Source organism: Felis catus, chromosome C1, assembly GCF_018350175.1.
Source record: "Felis catus isolate Fca126 chromosome C1, F.catus_Fca126_mat1.0, whole genome shotgun sequence".
Classification (NCBI taxonomy): domain Eukaryota; kingdom Metazoa; phylum Chordata; class Mammalia; order Carnivora; family Felidae; genus Felis; species Felis catus.
Window position 1 is genome coordinate 51,077,283 of NC_058375.1, and position 6,000 is coordinate 51,083,282.

The 6,000-nt window shown below is 52.5% G+C and overlaps 1 protein-coding gene across 3 annotated transcripts in view; it reads right to left on the reverse strand.

Annotated features, from left to right (window-relative positions):
• Positions 1 to 5,412, reverse strand: part of KANK4 (KN motif and ankyrin repeat domains 4) — a 72,651-nt gene extending 67,239 nt beyond the window's left edge. For all 3 annotated transcript variants that reach the window (XM_023258770.2, XM_023258768.2, XM_023258769.2), the window contains exon 1: positions 5,280 to 5,412. The gene's annotated coding sequence lies outside the window, so the exon portion shown is untranslated. The remainder of the gene's footprint in view (positions 1 to 5,279) is intronic.
• Between the last annotated feature and the right edge of the window lie 588 nt (positions 5,413 to 6,000).

Consider the following 6,000-nt stretch of genomic DNA (forward strand, 5'->3'; position numbering starts at 1 on the left):
TTGCTAGGGCCAAAGGGGGTGGAGTGGTGAGGAATGGAGATGAGCACAGCACCTGGAAACACACAGCCCAGCCGCCTGGTACCCTGCTATGAAAACCAAAATCAATTTCACTGAGAGTTGGCATCTCTGGCTGCTGGGCAAAAACCAGGCTGCGGAGGGGAATCTGCACCAAAGGCTGCTCTTTTATCTTTGCGTGGAGCATATTCTCCCCAGTGCCATATTTCTCTGCCCCCTTGTCACTTAACGTCAGAGCAACAAATTAGAAATACATACCAAAGGAGACAACAAAGGCTACTTCCACGCAAAGGGGGCAAAACCACAGCCACATGAAAGATAGATATATATCCAGCCAGTAAGTTTTATTTACTTTGAGAGAAAAATAACGGAGGGGGAGGGCAGATGAGAATTCAGATTTTCTCCCACAATGCCTGTGTCCCCAGAAAGCTATGTGAGGGGCAGGGCCCAGGCCCCAGGGCTTGGGCAAGACAGCGAGACATTCCTTTTGAAAATACACTTCTTTCCCTTGGAGAAGGAACATTCAGCCAGCTTCTCAGACACCACCAATCTATAACTGCCTGCATATCACATTAACCATCTACTTGAAATCTTGAGGCAGCATTTATTTTATCCTAGAAACTGCGACAGGCCTATTTTTAGTGGGAGGGCCTCTTCTTTCCTTTAATCCTACTTTGAAATATTATCCATATAGACTGGAAACTGTTCACAGAAGGCCTATTAGAAGCCTCTTAGTCTAAACTCTGGGTCTGGGAGATTAACATTCCTAGGCACAGAGAGGTTAGGGATCTAGCTGTAGATCACACAGTTGGTTGGCAGCAGATGTAGGCTCCGATCCCAGCATGCCCTAGCCTTCAAGCCCACGCCTCTTTCCACAAACGGATACAGAGCAGCACAAAGTGGTTGGCCATCTGATATGCAGAGACAGATCTGTCAATCTCAGTCTTATCATTGATTAGTTCCATGCCCTGGGCAAGTCATTTAACCTCTCTGAGCCTCATTTTCCTCATCTGTACGTCTGGGGTTATGACTACAACTGTCTGGAGGATTACTGAGAGAATTACATGTGGCAGAGCTTGACACACAGACAGGCCATTATTATAGTGTAAGTGCTCCTGTTTCCCATGAAGCAGTGAGTGGATCTGCCATCTGAGATGTGAGAACTATCTGCATGACTGCCCAGAGATAAACAAGACAAGATTGCTAGCACACCCATTTTACAGTTAAGAAAATTCAGTCCTCAGAGATGACATAACTTGCAGGAGACCGGAGTTTTAGAAGTGAGCACAGGGTTGCCTGGGTGGTTAAGTGTCCGACTTCCACTCAGATGATGATCTCACGGTTCGTGAGTTCGAGCCCCGCATCGGGCTCTCTGCTGTCAATGCAGATCCTGCTTCAGATCTTCTGTCCCCCTCTCCCTCTGCCCCTCCTCCATTCTCTCTCTCTCTCTCCCTCTCTCTCAAAATAAATAAATAAACTTAAAAAAAAAAAAAGAGGCACATTCTCAGCATTAAGAAGTCCTAACTGTCCTCCCTACCACACCTCCTAAGGTTTGGGTTGAATTAGAATGAGTTATCCCTTGCTTGTCCCCCACAGAGCAGAGCCTTCTATCATTGGCTCACACTCTGTGATCCTTCCTCATAAACTGGAATCAGCACAGTGCCTAATACAAAGCAGAGACTCAGTGCAGTTTTGATGAGTGAGTGAATTACTGAATGAGTGAAAATCCTGATCCACAGATAAGAAGGTACTGATTGGCCCAATAACCTGAAATAGATGTTTTGTTGCAGAAAGCAGGAAGCAGGCCGGCAAGAGCTCCAAGGGCAGGAAGCAAGAACCCCATTCTCTTCATCCATTCCCAAGCCTGCTCTATAGGAAGAAGCCTTTGACAACACCAAGAGCTAGGTCCCAGATCTCAATGATCCCATCCAGAGGGTTTCCAAACCTGGCCCACACAACTCAGTCCAGGGCCCGGAAGATAACTGTGAAGCACACGTGACCCTCCTCCAGCTAAAACAGATGTAATAACATCGCAGGCAAGGGGCAGCAAATAGGCCAGGGAGATGGCCCATCTATCTTCCTAATTGTCAACTCTGCCCATAATAAGATTTTTCTCCCTGTCACACCTTAGGCTGCTACTGAACTGAAGCAAAACCAAAATATCCATCTTCCAGCCATAAATAGTGGCCTTCACAAGGTGCCAGGGATGAAAGGAGGCTATTTGGCTAAGAGAAGCAGACAGAGCTGGAGGGAGCCCTGGTCGGGGAGTCAAGAGCTGGGGGTTGGGAGGAGGTGCAGGGGGTGGGACACTGAAGGGGGATGGCATGCTGTTACTCAGCTGTAGGTGCTTAGGCAGTTGCTGCACCTCCCTGGGCCTCTGCTTCCTGTCCAAAGTTCTGGAAATGGGGTCAGTGGGAGATGGGAGGGCTGTGAATCATGTCATATTGTATATAAGATGTTTTAGGTTACAGGCATTTGGAGGCGAGTATAGTATCTATAATTTTCATCAGAATCTCCAAGATATAATATGTAACCCTCCCTCCCCTCCCTAAAAAGAAAGTTAAGAAATACTAGCCTGGACCATTTTTATCCAATAAGCATTTACTGAACACCTTCAATGTGCTAGACTTGAAACACAAATATGACAGAAGAGTCCTCCTTTTCTGATGTTCAGTGCAGTTTATACTCTCTGTGACGGAAGCATGTCCAGGGAGCTTCAAAAAGACAGACGAGGCAGCATTGACCTGATCAGGAAAGGCCTTCTGTGACGGCACTGGCAGTGCTGGTGGTGGTGGAAACCTTACATTTAATGTTGAAGTTGAGGGGCGCCTGCCTGGGTGGCTCAGTAGGTTAGTGTCAGACTTCGGCTCAGGTCATGATCTCGTGATGTATGAGTTCTAGTGCCACGTCCGGCTCTGTGCTGACAGCTCGGAGCCCAGAGCCTGCTTCGGATTCTGTGTCTCCCTCTCTCTCTGCCCCTCCCGTGCTCCCACTCTGTCTCTCTGTCTCTCTCTCAAAAATACGTAGAAACATTTTTTAAAAAATTAATGTTGAAGTTGAAAGCTGGCTGTGCACTCACTGGCTGAACATGTAGGAACACTATTTTAGACAAAAGACAGCATGTGCAAAGACGATGTGTGTTCCAGGAACAGTTTGAAGTGTAATTGTGAGTAAAACCTTGAGGGTGCTCATTGGGGGGGTGCAGTGGTGGGGAGATGGGGGAGTGGTAGAACCAGAAATGGGGCAGGGAAGGCAGAAGGGTCCAGATTAGGAAATGCCACGTAAGCCATCCTAAAGAATTTTAGGATTGTAGACAGTGAGTTCACTCTAGCTTTAAAAGTCTCAGGATGAGCCACCGCTTCCAACATGAATCTTCCTAAATGTTGGGCAGGGGCCTTGGTTAAGTTGTGAGCACAGTGGGCAACAGGGAACAGCTGGAGGAAAGAACTATTGCCCCTTGGTGCTCTGGGTGGACATGGGCTGTCTGACCAAGGTGCTGGTAGTAAGTGCGTGCGTGAGGACGGGCCTGGCACCCGCCTGACAGTTTATCCCTCTGTCCTCCCAGCCTGGGGGATTCCAGCTGCCTGTTATTACGGCTGAGAAAGAAAATTAATGATTGGCCCAGGCAGTGGGATGCTAAAGTAAGGGCATGTCCATATTATGGGTCCCTGGTCATCACTTGGTAAATAGTCTTTCAGTCCTTCTAATGGTCTCTGCTACTGGCCTCAGGGCCTTCCCACATGCTGTGCTTCCATCCTCTTCAACTAATTAACTCCTGTGAGCCTCTGACTGAGCAACTACTGTACCTATCACAGAATCACAGTGTCTAATCCTTTCCTTTCAAAGAAGTCAGCACTGTTTGTAACTCTGTATTTGAGTGATTTGATTCATGTCGGTCTTGGCCACTGGACTGCAAGCTTCATAAGGCCAGACAGTGCCGGTTTTCTTCATTTCTGTGTTCCGCTACTTTGCCTCGTGCCTGGCACAGAGCAAGTACTTGTTGACCAAATGGACCCTGAGCCATCCCCCATTCTCAGTGGCCTTTAAACATTCCCCAGAACTCACTTTATGGTCCGGGGAGGAGGAGTTTTGGACATGGGCAGGAGGATTAGGATGAAAAGGCAATATCAGAGTGGAATCTGCTGTGATTCCATGTGTAGCTCTGTGTTCTTCTGCGTCATGTCTTGAAAGGTTCGAAAGAACCCACATTTGGTTTTACCCAGGCAGCTTCTGTGTTTAATTCAAGATGCTTTCTCCCCAGGCCTCAACCTGGTCACTGGCTGCATCTGACTGGACATGGTCAACAGGACTTTGCCCAGGCTTCGGAGGGTCATCCTGAGGAAGGGGGGAATCTCCTCTTCCTTTTCCTGGAAAATGCCTCTTCCTAGCCCTCCCAGCCTGCACCCTATCTCTTGAGAACTGAAACCACTGGTTCTTGCAGCCCTAGCAGATGCTCAGAGCAAGCACTTATTTAGACCAGGCTTAGCGGCCCTGGGCTCTCCTTTCCACCTCCTGTGCTAAGTTACTGGCGACTCTACAGGGACAAAGTACTTGGGGTCAAAGGTTTGACCTCAAGGGAGCGATGAGAAGGAGGGAATCTCACCAGGTGGCCCACAGCTGAACGAAAGCGCCCTAGGCTGCCCGTGCACCCGCCCCTCCTCCCCCGGGGCGGCCCCACTGCCTCCACCCAAGGTCGTGGCCCAACGCGAGCTCTGGAAAGTTCAGCCAGGAGCCGAGGGATACCAGGGTAGACACTGGGGGGCCGGCTTTTGCGAAAGATAGAAGATTAAGAGCTCGATTCCAGGTCGCCCTGGGAGCTGGCGGCAGGGCGCCCAGTCCCGCAATCTGCATCCCGGACCGCAGCGCCCCGCTCGGAAGCTCTGGGCGGGGGCTGCACCACCCGAGCCGCAAGGACAACGCGGCCTCCCCCTCCCCACCGGTCTCCTCCCTGGCCAGCGCTGGGACTCCGGGAGCCGGTCAGGGCGGGAAGGGGAGCGACGCCCGCCCTTGGGTAGCCCGCGCAGCCCCGGCAGCCCCCTCCCTGCTCTGTCGCGGACCCCAGGCAGGGGCGCCAGGTCGGCCCAGGCTGCCGCAGCCTGTGTCTTAAGGGGAGCCGGGGACGCGGCGCGGGGAGGGGACGAGGCGGGCGGCGGAGCCAGAGAAGAGTGGCCGAGCGCCGGGGCCAACACCCGGGTCGCGCGGGTCAGGGTGCTGGCACGCCCCACTCAACGCGCGGCGTGCGCTGGGGTCGCAGAGAGCCTTACCTTGGCGCGCCGCAGAAGTCCGGAGGGAGGCGGCCGGCTGTGCCTGGGGCCGGCGCACACCCCGGCTTCGGGGCGCACGCAGCCTCCGGGTGCACAGTCCCGGTCCGGGGCGCGCACCCCCGGGCTGGCGCACTCTGGTCGCCCAGGGCGCGCACACCCTCGGGCGCCCTCTCGCCGGCGGGCTGGGCCTGGGCCCGGGGCGCACACCCAGTGGGGCACACCCACCGCGGCCGATGCGGGACTGGCCAGGCGCGGCCGGCGTCGCCGGCTGCCAACACCACCCGAGTCCCCGCCTTCGCTAGGGGAAGAAAAAAGACTCCTGACGCGGCGCGGGCTTTGGTGTGTGGGAAGGGGCAGCATTGCGAAACCGAGGGGAGGGTCTTAGCCTTGGACAGAGTTTGGAGGAAAAACTTTTTGCAAAGAGACCCGAAACCTCCTAACTGTGTATAGCGCTTTGCAGATTTCCAAAGTGCTTTCACGTACATTTATGTCAGTTAATCTTCGCCACCACAGTAACCAACTGTTGGGGCATTTTTTTGTCCTTACAGATGGGAAGACATCATCGCGCAAGGTAAAGCTTGCCCAAGCCAGGAGCAGAAGCCAGTATTAGTACCAGAATCCTGAGTATAGTGAGGTGATGTCCATCCCTAGTGGGACTTTCTCATTGCAGAGGTGGAAGAGGCAGGGTGGGGATGGATGTAACGGAATTTTTATCTCCCCT